We start from the raw sequence: 17,611 nt of genomic DNA, 5'->3' as shown, positions 1-17,611 counted from the left end.
ATCAACATATCCCAGAAGATTGAAATTACTACCTTTTGGATACCAAAGACAAAGATCAGTGGTACCTTTTAGATATCTCAAAATTCTCTTGACAACAGTCAAGTGAGACTCCTTCGGGTTTTCCTGAAATCTTGCACAAAGGACTACACTGAAAACAATGTCAGGTCTACTAGCAGTGAGATACAACAATGAGCCAATTATTCCCCTATACAACTTCTGATCAACAGATGAACCAGGTTCATCTATATCCAACTTTGTAGCTGTTGCAATAGGAGTGTCAATTTCTTTGAAATCTTCCATTTTAAACCTTTTAAGCAACTCTTTTACATACTTCTGCTGATGAATCATAGTTCCATTTGAATTTTATTTTAATTTGTAAGCCTAAAAAGAAATTAAGCTCTCCCATCATGCTCATTTCAAATTTACTCCCCATTAGTTTAGCAAATTCTTTATTTAACTTATCAGTAGTTGCTCCAAAGATTATATCATCAACATATATCTGAACTACCAAGATATCTTTACCTTTTTCTTTCAAGAACAAAGTATTGTCAATTTTACCTCTCTTGTAATCATACTCAAGCCAAAACTTTGATAATCTTTCATACCATGCTCTTGGCGCCTGCTTGAGCCTATAAAGTGCTTTGTCAAGTTTGTTCACATGATCAGGAATCTCCTTGCTTTCAAACCCCGGAGGTTGCTTGACAAACACTTCTTCCTTTAGATAGCCATTGAGGAAGGCACTCTTGACATCCATCTGGTGGAGGGTGAATTCCATGTAAGCAGCAAAGGCTATAAGGAGTCTTATTGCTTCCAACCTTGTAACTGGAGCAAAGGTTTCATCATAATCTATTCCCTCTTCTTGGCTATATCCTTGAACCACCAATCTTTCCTTGTTCCTTGTAACTATTCCATATTCATCAAGTTTGTTTCTGAAGACCCATTTTGTGCCAATTAGTGATCTGTCCAAGAGTCTTGGTACCAGATGCCAAATTTGACTCCTTTCAAATTGGTTGAGTTCATCTTGCATTGCATTTACCCAGTCTGCATCCTGCAAAGCCTCAGCAACATTTTTAGGTTCAATAAGAGATAAAAAAGTATCAAAAGCACAAATATTCTTTAATGAAGATCTGGCTTTGATTCCAGAGGTTGGACCAATAATTATGTTCTCAATGGGATGAGAACTTTGATACTTGTAAGGTTTCACAACCAACTGGTTTCCCCTTGATGTTCCTTTAGTGTTTTGTTGTTGTGGAACAAGTTTATGGACAAGTTCCATTGAGGTTTGGGGATCATTTCCTCTTAGTTCTGTTCCCCCAGTCATGTTGCTCTTGGTGGAAAAACCTGTTCCATCACATGCTCCTTCTTCCAGTGCAGCTCCAGTCTGGGCTGTCGTTTCATTTGAGTTTCTTACCAGCCCAATTTCTTCATCATCATGTTCCTGCCTCTCAGAAATAATGTTAGTTTCATCAAACACCACATGAACACTTTCTTCTACACACATAGATCTTTTGTTATAGACTATGTGAAGAATATCCTAAGAATACTCTCTTATTACTTCTGGGATCAAACTTACTTAGGGAGTTTTAGGAGAAGAAAAATTATGATCTATGCCATGCTCATCACAAAATTCAACAAATTTAGCATTTTCAAATTCAGTACCATGATCAGACCTAATTGATGCAAGTTGATTACCTAGTTGTTTCTGAGTTTTTCTAACAAAAGAAGTGAACATGTCAAATGCTTCATCATTAGATGTTAAAAATAATGTCCAAGTAAACCTAGAGTAATCATCAACAAACACCATCACGTATCTTTTACCACCTTTGCTTAATATTCTCATTGGACCACAGAGATCCATATGGACCAGCTCCATCGTTCTGGTGGTACTTGCCACTTTCTTGCATTTAAAGGAGGATCTTACCTGCTTCCCCCTTGCACAAGCCTCACAAACTTTGTCTTCCTTGAATTTGATGTTAGGCAGTCCTATCACCAAGTCCTTGGAGACTAATTTGTTGAGTTGACTCAGACTTGCATGTCCAAGTCTCTTGTGCCAAATGAGGGGATCATTGTCCAACACACTTAAGCAAGTGAGTTCATTTTCTGAAAGTGTGGACAGATCTACAATATATATATATATATATTGTTCACTTTTTTTCCCTGAAAAATAATCTTGTCAGTGGTAATATTAATCATAAAGCATTTAGTAGAGGTGAATGCTACCAAGTTACCTCTATCACACAGTTGTGATACACTAATTAGACTGTATTTTAGGTTATCTATCAAATAGACATTCTCAATCGAGTGAGAGTCAGTCTTACCTACCTTACCAACCTCAATGATTTCACTTTTTTCCCATTTCCAAAGGAGACATTACCTCCTTTGAGGTCCTCAAGTGAAAGGAGTTGGTTCTTGCTTCCTGTCATGTGCTTTGAGCAACCACTATCCATGTACCATATTTGGATACTCCCCTTCACTTGGAACTGCAAAAGAAAATCAGGGGTTAGTCTTAGGAACCCAAACTAGTTTGGGTCCCTTTCTATAGGCAAAAGGATGAATCAAATTCTTTTTAGCCCAACCTGGCATCCTATTTTTCCCTTGAACATATTTTTTATTTTTTTGACTAGCCTTTTCTTTTACAGTGCATTCACTTTTATAGTGACCAGTCTTACCACAGTGTGTGCAAATTTTGTTCTTAAGAAGTGTGAGATATTTGCTTTTGGGATCACATTTAGGTGGCAGATTCCCAAAGCCAATTCCTCTTCTATTGCTATTGTGATGTTCCTGTAGCCATGATAGTGCATCGGAGGACCTATTCCATTTACAAGTTCTGTCTAGTTCATGCTTGACCTTGCCTAGATCCTCTGTCAAAATTCTTACCTGCTCATCCTTCTTATACAACTCATCTTTTAGTTTACCTACATTTTCTTCTAAAGTGAGTTGTGTGCAATCAGTTGTCTTCTTACTTGTTCCTAATTTTAGTTTTAGGTTTTCAAATCTAAGTTCTAGGACATTTGATTCAAAGGCATGAACCTGGCTCTTTAGTGCAGTATTTTCACTTACAGTCTCACTAACTCTAAGTTTCAGGTTCTTACACTTTGCTTTTAAAATCACACATTCCTTAGACAACTATTTCTTTTCATTGTTTATATCCTCAGATTCATCAATGAAATCTAGAAGTAATTCAGATAGCCTTTCTTTAGACAAAAACTTAATCTTGTCTTTTAGATGGATTATACTTACTTCAGATTCCTCATCGGATTCTCCAATTTCCATAAGTGCTTGTTCATCTCCATCTTCATCATCTGAGTCCTCATCTGAGCTTTCTCCCCAAGCAGCAACCATAGACTTTGTTGATCCTTTGTTCTTCATGGGATGAACCTGTTTCTTCTTTTTGTTTCTTCATTCAGCTCTTTCCTTCTTCCATTCAATCTCCCATTGAGGACAGTTTTTGATGTGGTGATCAATCTTCCTACATTTGTAGCAGCCCTCATTGGTCTGTTTTTCAGGAACCCTTAGTTTGTTGTAGCCTCCACTTCTTGAAGAACCCTTTCCCCTCATTAGGTACTTCTTGAAGTCCTTTGTGATCATAGCCATTTCATCATCTTCTAGATCAGAATCTTCAGTGATTCTGAGTGTCAGGCTCCTTTCCTTATTGGGTACATCCATCTGCATGGTTTGCCTTCTAAGTTCATAAGCAGTGAGATTTCCAATTAGTTCATCCAACCTAAGAGTGGCAATGTTCTTTGATTCCTGAATGGCAGTGATTTTGCTCTCCCAAGTAACTAGCAGAACCCTTGTCAGAATCTTCTCAACTCTGTCTTCTTCAGAAATAATCCTTCCAAGAGACTTAAGTTCATTTGTCAGTGTGGTGAACCTTGTATACATCTCTTGGATGGTTTCCCCTTCCTTCATGGTGAAATTTTCATATTGAGAATATAATAGTGTTCCTCTAGACCTCTTTACTTGAGGTGTTCCTTCATGGGCCACTTGCAAAGTGTCCCAGATTTTCTTAGCAGTGGTACAACTTTGGATTCTACTATACTCATCTGAACCGAGTCCACAGACAAGCCATTTCTTGGCTTTAGCATTCTTCTGCCATTTCCTCAAGTCGTCAGCAGTGCAGTTAGCTCTTGTCTTTGGCACCTCTTTTCCTTCAGCATTTATCTTCATGGTAGCCAGTGGACCATCTGTGATAATGTCCCATAGCCCATAGTCTTCTCTTATGATGTGATCTCTCATCCTGTTTTTCCACCAAGAGTAATACTGGTCGTTGAAGAGTGGTGGCCTAGCAGTGGATTGCCCTACCCAATTTTCAGGTGGTGCACTCATATAGATCTTCTCCTAAGGTGTTAGCCTCTTCAAGGATAACCTTCTCTGATATCAATTGATGTTTTAACTTCAATACTACACAAGGGGGGAGGGGTAATTTGTGTGGTATCTAATTTTTCGCGTGCACAGATTATAGAAGGACCTGGTTCTTTTATGTGTTCCTTATACTACTGTTGTGGAATAATAAATGCAAAAATTAAAGAACAAAAGGATTTTACGTAGAAAACACCTGGCTCAAAAGGTAAAAAAACCACGACCTACTTTCCAATAGGATTTTCCCAAAACTCTTCACTAAATCACTGAGCCAAAACTGCATTTACAAAACACTTTTATAAACCTAGGATTAACTCTAATCCCGTTGTGACACACAACCTCTAACTATTGCGACAACTTCAAGTTAACTCTAACTTGAATACTCTGAGTACCTATTACAATTGCATCTAGATAAAGCTGAAAGGTATAATATGAAAATACCTACTACAATTGAACTAGAATAAAAGACAGACACTTGGAGCTAGTTCTTCTATCTGGTTCATGTAGCTTCAGGTTCGCACACTTGAATCACACACGAACTGCTTGCAAAATGCCTTACTATTTTGCTCTCAATTCACGTTTAACTTCTGCTTTTGTGCATCCCCTGTAGAATGAGAACATCCTGCGATTTATAGAGTTAGTAGAGTAGAAAATAACTAGAGTTCTAATGCTCTCTTCCTTAGTGAAAGAGTTCTAGTTGATCTCAACCTCTAACCCCCCCTTATCCTGGATATTGTTCTTTTGATTAAGGAGTTCTTCTCCTTATCAATTATGCAACCCTTTTCGATCAGGAGATATTAATTAGACCAAGTTAAGCTTATCTCCTTCACGTGCATCCCACATGCTTGAATCTGCATGTGTCTATGCACACAAGGGATGGACCTGGTTCATACCTGGGCTTTCTTTGTCAATCTTCAAAACTAACGTTCACTTAGGCCAACAATGTGAATAGTAGGCAATTGAAACTTAACTAGATTAATACCTTTCATTCAATTTTCAATATGGTGATTGAGAACTTGAAGCATTCTGATCTTAGGCTGCACTATTTACGTGAATGGGAAGGAGGGAGTATCATTTATTTCATCGATATATAGAAGATTATGAACATCAAAATAAGGAACACAACTTCTCATCAACCATGTTAAATTTGCAATGCGCTTAAGGAAACTCAACTGTCTCAAAAAGAAAATCATATATTATCTCTTTTTTCTTTCTCTTATTTTTCTATTTTGAATAGAAAAATTGTAAAATGTTTAATTCGCGTTAGTTTCAGGGTCCATATCACATAATTTAATTTAATTTAATGTTGTCAGAATCTCAGTTAAATAAGAAAAGGACTAACATCGGAGTAGAGAAATGAACAATAGGAGATTATAAACTACTCCATTTCGTCAACTTTTGAACACCATCGGGAAAAAGTATAATATTATATTCGATCACGCGTTATTGCTAGAATTGAATCTAGCTTAGAAAGAAATCAACAAAATATAATTAAGAAACTACAGTATACATTCTTATGTTTGTTCCTTCCAACTAAATCAGCCATCAACCAGCTATTGACAACTCACCAGTCAAGAACTATTTATTGGCCTCCGATATTTACACCAAATCAAGTAATCCAATTATTATGTTGGTGCAAACATCCGGTATTATTATGTTGGTGCAAACATCCGGTACGAGTAAATTTTTTCCCCTCAGATATAGTTTGGCGTTATGTCAGGTGGAGTAGTTGCTGAACCGACACGCTTGCCACGCTCCGTCCGACAGTTTTCAGCAAACTTGATGCTGTTTTGGTGCATAGCCTATTGCTTCTCAGCCTCAGTGTACTGAGAGGAAAAGTAATGCTCTTCAGTACTCTTAACAGGATCTTTAGTTGGAGGCAAAAACATGCTTCCCCATTGTGGGAAGTGAACCAAAGATAAAGGAAGTGTACAAGCTATAATCATAATCCCCATATAACTCAATCCTGTTTCTGTTGACCATTTTGTAGTTGTGAAAAACAAGAGTTGTGTCAATCCAGAACCAAAATTGCCTCCAGCTCCTGTCATACCTGAGATTATACCTAACGATCGACGCGAAATGAAAGGAATAATACCAAATGTAGCTCCACATGCTGCTTGAGCACCTAAGGAGAATATGATCATCCAAGCTATAGCCATAGGAAGTGTGTTTGCTTTGCCAAGTAGGAAACAGAAAATTCCACCAAGTGTTTGTAAAATCCATAAGTTCCATAATCTGCCTCTCATTCCAAAATGTTTGGCTGAGTAGTCTGAACACCAGCCTCTGAGAGGTCGTGATAAGAGGTTAGCCATACCAAATGTAGCAGCTATAATCCCAGCCATCTGAAGCTTCAGATCAAATCTATACAATTGTTTCAAAATAGAGATTAATTTCCTTAATTAGGTTATTAATATTGATGTTTATAATAAAAAGTTTTAAGGAAAGCAGATCAAACCTATCAAAGAAGTACTCAGCAATCACATTATCTGTAGTGAGTTCAACTCCCATAGAATATCCATAGAGGAGAACACAGATCCATGTCCTGTAATTTGTTGCAGCATACCACAATATCTACCAAAACATAGAAATCAAAGAGTTAGCTAAATGTTCTATCTTTGAAAAAGTGGACTAAAAAGGAATGGAAATTAAGTACTTACCTTAGAGAATTTATCTGTAGAAAAATCACCTTTCTTCTGCAGAGAAGCGTGGTTACCATCAGGCAAGTCTTGGCCAAGAGTTAACACCAAAATTCCCATAATAACATGACACCAAGCAGGAATAAAGAATGCAATTCTCCAAGCAGTAAACGGAGTCGCCCCTGCTTTTCGAATTATATCATAAAGCAAAGGCATAATAAGCTGAGTAGCACCACCACCCATATTTATAATTTCCCCATCCAGCTGCTGTTCCATTAACAAGACCGATAATCTGACTATTAAACATCGTACTCATCCAATATTGGCACGACACAAATGTCGCGAGTGAAAATCCCATCATGAATCTAACAGCAACGTAGCCACCAGCATAAGACACAAAAGACATGCAAAACACAGCTGGGGCAGTTAACATTATGAGAAATGCACATCCGTATCTTGGTCCTATCATATCACAAATCGCACCCATTGCAAGCCTAGATAGAATACTTCCGGAAACAGAGGCAACCCCAGCATTACCAACGTCCATTTTGGTCAAGTTAAGGTTGTCCCGAATAATAGGAACTAAAGGAGCAGCAGCAAAAGTTGAGACAAAACAAGTAAAGAAAGAAATCCAAGAGAGTTGAAAAGTTAGACCGTGAGGTTTTGAAAATGAATAGAATCTGAAACTCTTGGCCTTGTGTCAGAATCAACTGGAACTTTAAAATGTGTAGTGGTATCAGTTGGAACCATTGGAAATGCAACAGAGAAAGCAAGAACTGGTTCTCTACCTGTAACTCCATGCATAGAACTACCTGGTGATCCTTCAATATCACCCATTTTTCTTCTTTAGAAAAAAAAAGATTGATTAAAATGCTAAAGAAGAAAGCTTAATTAGTTTGGTTTAAAGTTTTAAACTTTGATAATTAAAGATGTGTTGCATTAGTTATCAAAGCGTTGACAAATTTAGAGCCTAAGCAACCAATGGAGATTCTGAATGGTCACAAAATGTGGTTTGGCATAATTTAATTATTGTTGTTTAATGGAATCCATTTCGCCGCATCTGTACTAGGAATACTGTTACTATATATACATATATATATATATATATATATATATATATATATATATATATATATATATATATATATATATATATATATATATATATACTATATTAAAAGCACGAAGACCCTTAGCGAAGTGTTGTTCGCCTTTTTTATACTTATAAAATAGAGTTCGCACTAGACAATAATTGCCTAATACTTAGGAATAGTCATTTATTATTTTTCTAATACTTAGAAATAATCATTTAATTATTTTTCCAATATTTAGGAATAGTCATTTAATTAATTTTCTAATATTTAGAATTATACAAAGTTTTGCCACTTTGTATTCCTTTTAGGTTTAGGTTGTATTAATTAGTTGATATTCTTTTCTATGCTAAATATAAACATTGTTATTCTATTGGGTATTTAAAAATCAAGTATATTAATTTATAAAGTAAATGTAGTTGATAGTCTAAGAAGAGTAACCTTTGCCAACGATTAATGTATTGTACTAATTATAGAGAATTTTTTGTAGTGTTAATGTTTGTTCTAAATCCTTCTAAAATATACATACACATACATGTGCAACATATATTAGAGTTCTAAATCTTTGATTATGGACACTACTCACTAGACAAAATTGTGATGACCCAAAATGTCATCTTTAAATTTAATAATTAATTATGTGTTCTAAGACAATAATTAATAGTCATTTAGGAATAGTCATTTATTATTTTTCTAATACTTAGAAATAATTATTTAATTATTTTTTTAATATTTAGGAATAGTCATTTAATTAATTTTCTAATATTTAGAATTATACAAAGTTTTGCCACTTTGTATTCCTTTTAGGTTTAGGTTGTATTAATTAGTTGATATTCTTTTCTATGCTAAATATAAACATTGTTATTCTATTGGGTATTTAAAAATCAAGTATATTAATTTATAAAGTAAATGTAGTTGATAGTCTAAGAAGAGTAACCTTTGCCAACGATTAATGTATTGTACTAATTATAGAGAATTTTTTGTAGTGTTAATGTTTGTTCTAAATCCTTCTAAAATATACATACACATACATGTGCAACATATATTAGAGTTCTAAATCTTTGATTATGGACACTACTCACTAGATAAAATTGTGATGACCCAAAATGTCATCTTTAAATTTAATAATTAATTATATGTTCTAAGACCTCGAAAAATACTATTTATCATTCTTCGACTTGCGTGCGCAATCCGTAAAATTTCATGGAAAGTTTTTAGGTGAAAAATGGATTAAAATGTGGATTAGAGCTTTAAAACTCAATTGAGTTGACTTTGGTCAATATTTTAAGAAAACGGACTCGGATCAGTATTTTGACAGTTCCGGTAGGTCCGTATCATGATTTGAGACTTGAGCGTATGCCCGAAATCAAATTCCGAGGTCCCTAGCCCGAGATATGGAATTTTGAAAAAAAATTAAAATGTTTAAGTTTGAATAGTGATCGGATGCCTAATTATGTGAAAACGACCCCGAAATAGAATTTTGATGATTCCAACAGCTCCGTATAGTGATTTTAGACTTAGGAGCATGTTCGGAAATTTATTTGGAAGTCCGTAGTTAAATTAGGCATGAAATGGCTAAAAACAAGAATTTAAGTTTGGAAGTTTGACCGATGAGTTGACTTTTTGATATCGGAGTCGGAATCCAATTTCGAAAATTTTTATAGCTCCGTTATATCATTTATGACTTGTGTGTAAAATTTGAGGTCAATCGGAGTTGATTTGATAGGTTCCGACATAGAAGTTGAAAACTCTTAGTTTCATTAAGCTTGAATTGGGGTATGATTCATGGTTTTAGCGTTGTTTGATGTGATTTAGAGATTTTGACTAAGTTCGTATGATGTTTTAGGACTTGTTAGTATATTTGGTTGAGGTTCCGAGGGTCTCGGGTGAGTTTCGGATGGTTAGCGGATCAAAAATTTGAGTTAAAAAGATGCTGCAATTTTTCCTCTTCTGTTGGACATTCTGGGCGGTGATCGAGCCCAGATATCGAGCCCAGGTATCGAGCCTAGGATTGACGAGGTACAGGCTCGAGCTAGTGTATCAAAGCCATGATCGAAGGTCCAGCTCGAGGGCCATGATCGAAGGTCCAGCTCGAGGGCCATGATCGAAGGTCCAGCTCGAGGGCCATGATCGAAGGCAAGGCTCGAGGGCATGATCGAAGGTAAGGATCGAGGGCTAGGATCGATACCCAAGCTCGATGCCCTAATCGAAGGCCCAACCTCGATGCCCTGATCGAAGGCACATGTTCGATGCCCTGATCGAGGCCATGACCGAGGCTGTGATCGAAGCCGCGATCGAGGCCCAGTTCGAAGACTAGTTCGGAAGGCTGCTGGGTAGTTTTATAAAAAGAGGGTATTCGTCCCATTTGCCATTTTTAATGAACTTGAGCTTGAGCAGAGACGACTTTTGGCAGATTTTCAAGGGAAAAACATTGGGGTAAGTGATTCTAACTCGGATTTGGTCTACATATACAAGTATATCATTGTTTTGAGATTGAAATTTGAAAAAGTTTAGAAATCCCATAGAAACGAAATTTTGAGATTTCGGTATCGATTCGGAGTCGGATTTGAGTGAAACTGGTATGGTTGGACTCGTAATTGAATGGGTTGTCGGATTTCATAACTTTCGCCGGATTCCGAGATGTGGGCCCCGCAGGAGAATTTTTAATTAATTTCGGATCTTTTCTTTAAAATGTAGTATTTTCTTATAGAATTGATTCCTATAATATTTAGTGATTGTATCAAATTATTTTGGCTAGATTCGAGCCAGACGGAGTTAGATAATCGTGGAAAAGGCTTTATAGTGGATTAAATTGGAGCAAGGCGAGGTAAGTCTCTTGTCTAATCTTGTGAGGGGGAAATTACCTCATAGGTGATTAAAATTAAATAATTACTGCTAATTGTGGGGGGCTACGTACGCACACGGTGACGAGAGTCCGTGCGTAGCTACTATTAATGCTAAAGTCCGGGTAGTTTAGGACTCAAAGCATGTCTTACTTGTGAAAATTGTATTCTTTAATTTATTTATATTAATTGATATCTATATGAATATATTGTGAATTGTTAGATAAAGATATTAAAGGATGAAAATCTCATAGGCTTGATTGTTTGTTTAAATCAATTAATTGTTAAAAGAAATTGTTCTCCTCCCGAATTTACCTTATAATAAATATACTCTCCTTCCGGAGGCACATAAGAAAATGTCCTCCTTTCTTGTGGAGCGGGCCGAACGCCTCGGCAGGATAGATGCATCTATGGATCGCGCCGCACGTCCCTCGGCAGTGTACACGACACTCTGGATCGGGCCGTACGTCCTCGGCAGAAATCGTGCTTAATAATAATAATAATTACACGATGCTTTAATAATTTATTTCAGCTTGTGAAGCTAATTAGTAAATTGAAAAATCTTTGGAATTTAATGAATTATTATTCTTGCTTGTTAAGGAATTAATTGTTACTCCTGTAAATGAGATTTAATTGATAAATTAGAATTTATTTGAATTGAAGGAATTTAATTAATATATTGAGAATTGTTACATTTGAAAGAATTTGATTATTTCCGCTGATTGAATAAATTATTGTAAATTCTGTAAATCATGCTGATTTAAATATCCTAGTTTTATTTTAATTATTATTGACCTATAGTGAGTGTCAAAGTCGGCCATCTCGTCTCTACCACTTCGAGATTAGGCTTGATACTTACTGGGTACACGTTGTTTACGTACTCATACTACACTTGCTGCACTTTTTGTGCAGGATCTGAGATAGGTACTAGTGGAGGACCTATCATCACATACCCACGTCATATCGAGACATAGTGGTGAGCTGCCTTTCTGAGCCGTTCTGCAGCTACCAGTGTCTCTTCTGATATTTATATTCTGTCTATTTCATTTCAGACAGTATTTGGAGTTTTGTATAATCTACTAGATGCTCATGCACTTGTGACACCAGGTCTTGGCACACACATTGGTAGAAATTGGTATTTTATTATTTTCTTGGAATAAAAGTTTAACCAATGTATGTTTGACTTATTAGTTGGCTTGCCTAGCTGTAGTGTTGGGCGCCATCATGACCTATAGGTGAAATTGGGTCGTGACAACATGGTATCAAAGCACTAGGTTCATGTAGGTCTCACAAGTTATGAGCAGACCTAATAGAGTCTTGCGGATCGGTACAGAAACGTCTGTACTTATCTTTGAGAGGCTATATGGTGTTAGGAAACTACCTTTCTTCATATTCTATCGTGCAATTGATGTAGTACTAAATATCCTTCTCTTATTCTCTCACAGATGGTGAGAACACGCTCTAATGAGATTCCAGACCAGGGAAGAGCTACTCCCCCAGTTGCTAGAGGCCGAGGCAGAGGCCGAGGGAGGGCTCCAGGCCGTGGTAGAGGGCGAGGACGTCCCAGGACTGTTCCAGTAATGCCGCCAGTGAATCCAGCAGAAAATCCCATTATTGAGGAGCAGGGTGAGGTGCCTGTGGCAGAGCCAGCTCCGGTGGACTTCACATCTGCACCGGGATTTCAGGATGTCATGGGTCGTATGCTGTGATTCATGGACAATATGACTCAGGCCGGTTTATTTCCGGCAGACCCAGCCACATCTCAGGCGGGCGGGGGAGCACAGACCCCTACCGCGCAGGCTCATGGACAGGCAGCTGCTGTATATCAGACCCAGGGTGCACTACCCGTGGGTGGAGTCCAGCCAGTGGCAGCAGCTACACCTGAGCCCAGGCCAGCTGTAGCCGCCGATCCTCAGAAACTATTGGACAGATGGACTAGACTACATCTTCCTATATTCGGGGGTGAGCGACATGAGGATCCACAGGATTTCATTGATCGTTGCAAGGATAGACTGTACAACATGAGGATATTGGAATCCCATGGGGTTGATTTCGCTACTTTTCAGCTAGAGGGTAGAGCCTGTAGATGGTGGCAGTCTTATGCTCTTGGCAGACCAGCAGATTCTCCTCCCATGACTTGGGACAGGTTCACCCGTATCTTCTTGGACATGTATATTCCACCCTCCCAGAGGGAAGAGTTACGGTTTCAGTTTGAGCAGCTCCAGCAGGGTCAGATGTCAGTGACTGATTATGAGGCGAGGTTTTCTGAATTATCTCGCCATGCACTAATGATACTCCCTATTGAGGCGGAGAGAGTGCGAAGGTTTGTAGCCGGTTTACATACTGGTATTCAGGCCACTATGGCTCGAGAGGTTGAGATGGGTACTTCTTATGAGCGAGTTGTGGAGATAGCCCGGAGGATTGAGGGTGTACGTCAGCGGAGCCGAGAGCAGATTATGAGAGATAAACGATTCAGGTACTCTGGAGAGTTCAGAGGTGCTCCGTCCGAGGGCAGAGGTCAGTTTGTGAGGGGACAGTCCAGCAGACTTCCATATCCAGCACCACCACCTCCTCGAGGTGCTCCAGTGCGGCCTTATCTCAGTGCTATCCCAGAGAGTTCTTACCGCCCACCAGCTATTCAGGGTTGTCCCAGTGGGTATTCACGTCCCCAGGGCCAAACACTTAGTCAGCAGCCCATCACACCAAAGAGTTGTTACGAGTGCGGGGATCCTAGTCACATGCGGAGGTTTTGCCCCAGGCTTCGGGGTAGACCAGTACAGCAGGGTAAACAGCCTATGCTTACCGGACCAGTTGCTCCACCAGTAGTCCGACTACCCAGATGTGGAGGATAGGTGGGTAGGGGCCATCCTAGAGGTGGAGGTCAGCCAGGCGGAGGCCAGACAGTTGGCGCTCCAGCTCGGTTCTATGCTTTTCCGGCTAGACCAGATGCAGAGGCCTCAGATGCCGTGATTACAGGTATTATTTCTGTTTGTGGCAAAGATGCCTCAGTATTATTTGATCCAGGATCTACGTATTCATATGTGTCATCTCTATTTGCTCTATTCCTGGGTGTTTCTCGTGAGTCCTTGAGTACTCCTGTTTATGTGTCCACTCCTGTGGGTGATTCTGTTGTCGTGAACCGGATCTACCGGTCCTGTATTATTACATTTTGTGGTTAGGAAACTAGAGCAAATCTTCTATTGCTTGAGATGACCGATCTTGAAATTATTCTGGGTATGTACTGGTTCTCTCCATATCATGCTATTCTAGATTGTCATGCCAAGACTGTTACCTTGGCTATTCCAGCATTGCCTAAGCTGGAGTGGAAGGGTTCGCCTGTTAGTTCATTTAATCGAGTTATTTCTTTTATAAAGGCTCAACACATGGTTGAGAAGGGTTGTTTGGCTTATGTAGCCTATGTTCGGGATACTACTGCAGAGACTCCAGCTATTGATTTAGTGCCTGTAGTTCGGGAGTTCCCCGATGTATTTCCGTCAGATCTTCTAGGTATGCCACCTGATCATGATATTGATTTCTGTATTGACTTGGCTTCAGATACCCAGCCTATATATATCCCACCGTATCGCATGGCTCCGAAAGAATTAAAAGAATTGAAAGAACAGCTTGAAGAGTTACTAGCCAAAGGGTTTGTCAGACCGAGTGTATCGCCTTGGGGTGCACCCGTATTATTTGTGAAAAAGAAGGATGGAACAGTGCGGATGTGTATTGATTATCGCCAATTGAACAAAGTCACTATTAAGAACAAGTACTCGTTGCCACGTATTGATGATCTATTTGACCAGTTGCAGGGTGCTAGGGTATTCTATAAGATCGACTTGAGGTCGGGGTATCATCAGTTGAAGATTCGGGATTCGGATATTCCGAAGACTGCTTTCCGTACTAGATATGGTCATTATGAGTTTCTGGTAATGTCTTTTGGTTTAACTAATGCCCCGACAGCGTTTATGGATCTGATGAACAGGGTATTCAGGCCATATATTGACTCATTTGTCATTGTCTACATTGATGACATTTTGATCTACTCACGTAGTAAGGAGGAGCATGAGCAGCATATGAGAGTAGTGCTTCAGACATTGCGGGAACAAAAGCTATATGCTAAGTTCTCTAAATGTAAGTTTTGGCTAGAGTCTGTTGCATTTTTGGGACATATTGTATCGGGTGAAGGTATTAAAGTTGATCCCAAAAAGATTAAAGCAGTTCAGAATTGGCATCGTCCCACTTCGGCGACGGAGATCAGAAGTTTTCTGGGTTTGGCAGGTTATTATCGTCGATTCGTGGAAGGTTTTTCATCTATTGCAGCACCTTTGACCAAATTAACCCAGAAGGGTGCTCCATTCCGATGGTCCGATGATTGTGAGCTGAGCTTTCAGAAGCTCAAGACATCATTGACTACAACACCAGTGTTAGTGTTGCCTTCCGGTTCGGGGATGTATATAGTGTATTGCGACGCTTCGCGTGTTGGCTTGGGTTGTGTATTGATGTAGGAAGGTCAAGTTATTGCATATGCTTCACGTCAGCTGAAGGCCTACGAAAAGAATTATCCGGTACATGATTTGAAGTTAGCTGCGATTGTTTACGCTCTTAAGATTTGGAGGCATTATCTTTATGGGGTGTCTTGTGATGTTTACACCGATCATCGCAGTTTGCAGCATTTGTTCAAGCAGAGGGACCTAAATTTGAGGCAACACAGATGGCTGGAGTTACTAAAAGATTGTGATATTACTATCCTGTATCATCCGGGCAAAGCAAATGTGGTTGCAGATGCCTTGAGCAGAAAGGCGGAGAGTTTGGGTAGTTTGGCTTTCATTTCAGCAGAGGAAAAGCCATTAGCCTCAGATATTCAATCCTTGGCTAACAGACTTGTGAGGCTAAATATTTCAGAGCCCAGCCGAGTTCTTGCATGTGTTGTGGCCCGGTCTTCACTATTTGAATAGATCAAGGCTCGCCAGTATGATGACCCACACCAGGTGGTTCTTCGTGAAACGGTACTACAAGGTGGTGCCAAGGAAGTCACTATTGGTGCAGATGGTGTTCTACGACTCCAGGATCGTCTGTGTGTTCCTAATGTGGATGAACTGAGGAAAAAGATCCTGGAGGAGGCACACAGTTCTCGATATTCTATTCATCCAGGTGCTACGAAGATGTATCGTGACTTGAGGCAGCATTATTGGTGGCGACGAATGAAAAAGGACATAGTTGAGTATGTAGCTCGGTGTCTAAATTGCCAGCAAGTTAAATATGAGCACCAGAGGCCAGGTGGCCTACTTCAGCAGATGACCATACCAGAGTGGAAATGGGAACGAATTACTATGGATTTTGTAGTTGGGTTGTCGCGGACCTTGAGGAAGTTTGATGCAGTTTGGGTGATTGTTGACAGGTTGACCAAGTCGGCACATTTTATTCGTGTTGTGACTACGTATACTTCAGAGAGGTTGGCCCAGATTTATATTCAGGAGATAGTTTGGTTGCACGGTGTGCCAATTTCCATCATATCAGATAGAGGCCCTCAGTTTACTTCACATTTATGGAGAGCAGTACAGAGTGAGTTGGGGACCCGTGTAGAGCTCAGCACAGCCTTTCATCCGCAGACCGATGGACAGTCAGAGAGGACAATTCAGATTTTGGAGGATATGCTCAGGGCATGTGTGATTGACTTTGGAGGTCAGTGGGATCGTTCCCTGCCTTTGTCCGAGTTTGCTTATAATAACAGTTACCAATCCAACATTGAGGTGGCTCCATTTGAGGGTTTATATGGTCGGCGATGTCGTTCACCTATCGGATGGTTTGAGCCAGGTGAGGCTAAGTTATATGGTACTGATTTGGTGAGGGATGCCTTGAAAAAGGTAAAGTTGATTCAGGAGCGACTTCGTACAGCACAGTCCAGACAAAAGAGTTACGCGGATCAGAAAGTGCGTGATATATCATTTATGGTAGGTGAAAAAGTTCTCTTGAAGGTTTCGCCGATGAAGGGAATTTTGAGATTCGGGAAGAAGGGCAAGTTGAGCCCAAGGTTTATAGGCCCATTTGAGGTGTTGAAACGAGTTGGGGAGGTTGCTTATGAGCTTGCATTGTCTCCCAGCCTATCGGGAGTTCATCCGATTTTTCACGTATCTATGCTCCGGAAGTATCATGCCGACCTATCATATGTGTTAGACTACAGCACAGTTCAGCTAGATAATAGCTTGGGTTATGAAGAGGAACCAATTGCCATTGTTGATAAACAGGTTCGCCAGTTGAGGTCTAAGAGGATTTCTGCAGTAAAAGTTCAGTGGAGGGGCCAACCAGTCGAGGAAGTGACTTGGGAGGCCGAGGAAAACATGCGGAGCAGATATCCAGACTTATTCAGCACTTCAGGTATAATTCTAAACCCGTTCGAGGACGAACGTTTGTTTAAGAGGTGGAGAATGTGATGACCCAAAATGTCATCTTTAAATTTAATAATTAATTATGTGTTCTAAGACCTCGAAAAGTACTATTTATCATTCTTCGACTTGCGTGCGCAATCCGTAAAATTTCATGGAAAGTTTTTAGGTGAAAAATGGATTAAAATGTGGATTAGAGCTTTAAAACTCAATTGAGTTGACTTTGGTCAACATTTTGAGCAAACGAACTCGGATCAGTATTTTGACAGTTCCGGTAGGTCCGTATCGTGATTTGG

At 39.3% G+C, this 17,611-nt stretch overlaps 1 pseudogene; it reads right to left on the bottom strand.

Moving 5' to 3' along the window:
- Positions 1–5,918: 5,918 nt before the first annotated feature.
- Positions 5,919–7,835, bottom strand: LOC107800072 (high affinity nitrate transporter 2.4-like; annotated as a pseudogene).
- Between the last annotated feature and the right edge of the window lie 9,776 nt (positions 7,836–17,611).

The sequence above is a fragment of the Nicotiana tabacum genome, chromosome 9 (assembly GCF_000715075.1).
Source record: "Nicotiana tabacum cultivar K326 chromosome 9, ASM71507v2, whole genome shotgun sequence".
NCBI classification, from domain to species: Eukaryota; Viridiplantae; Streptophyta; class Magnoliopsida; order Solanales; family Solanaceae; genus Nicotiana; species Nicotiana tabacum.
Note: the sequence above shows the minus strand (reverse complement) of the source record. Positions and strands in the feature narration are given on the sequence as shown.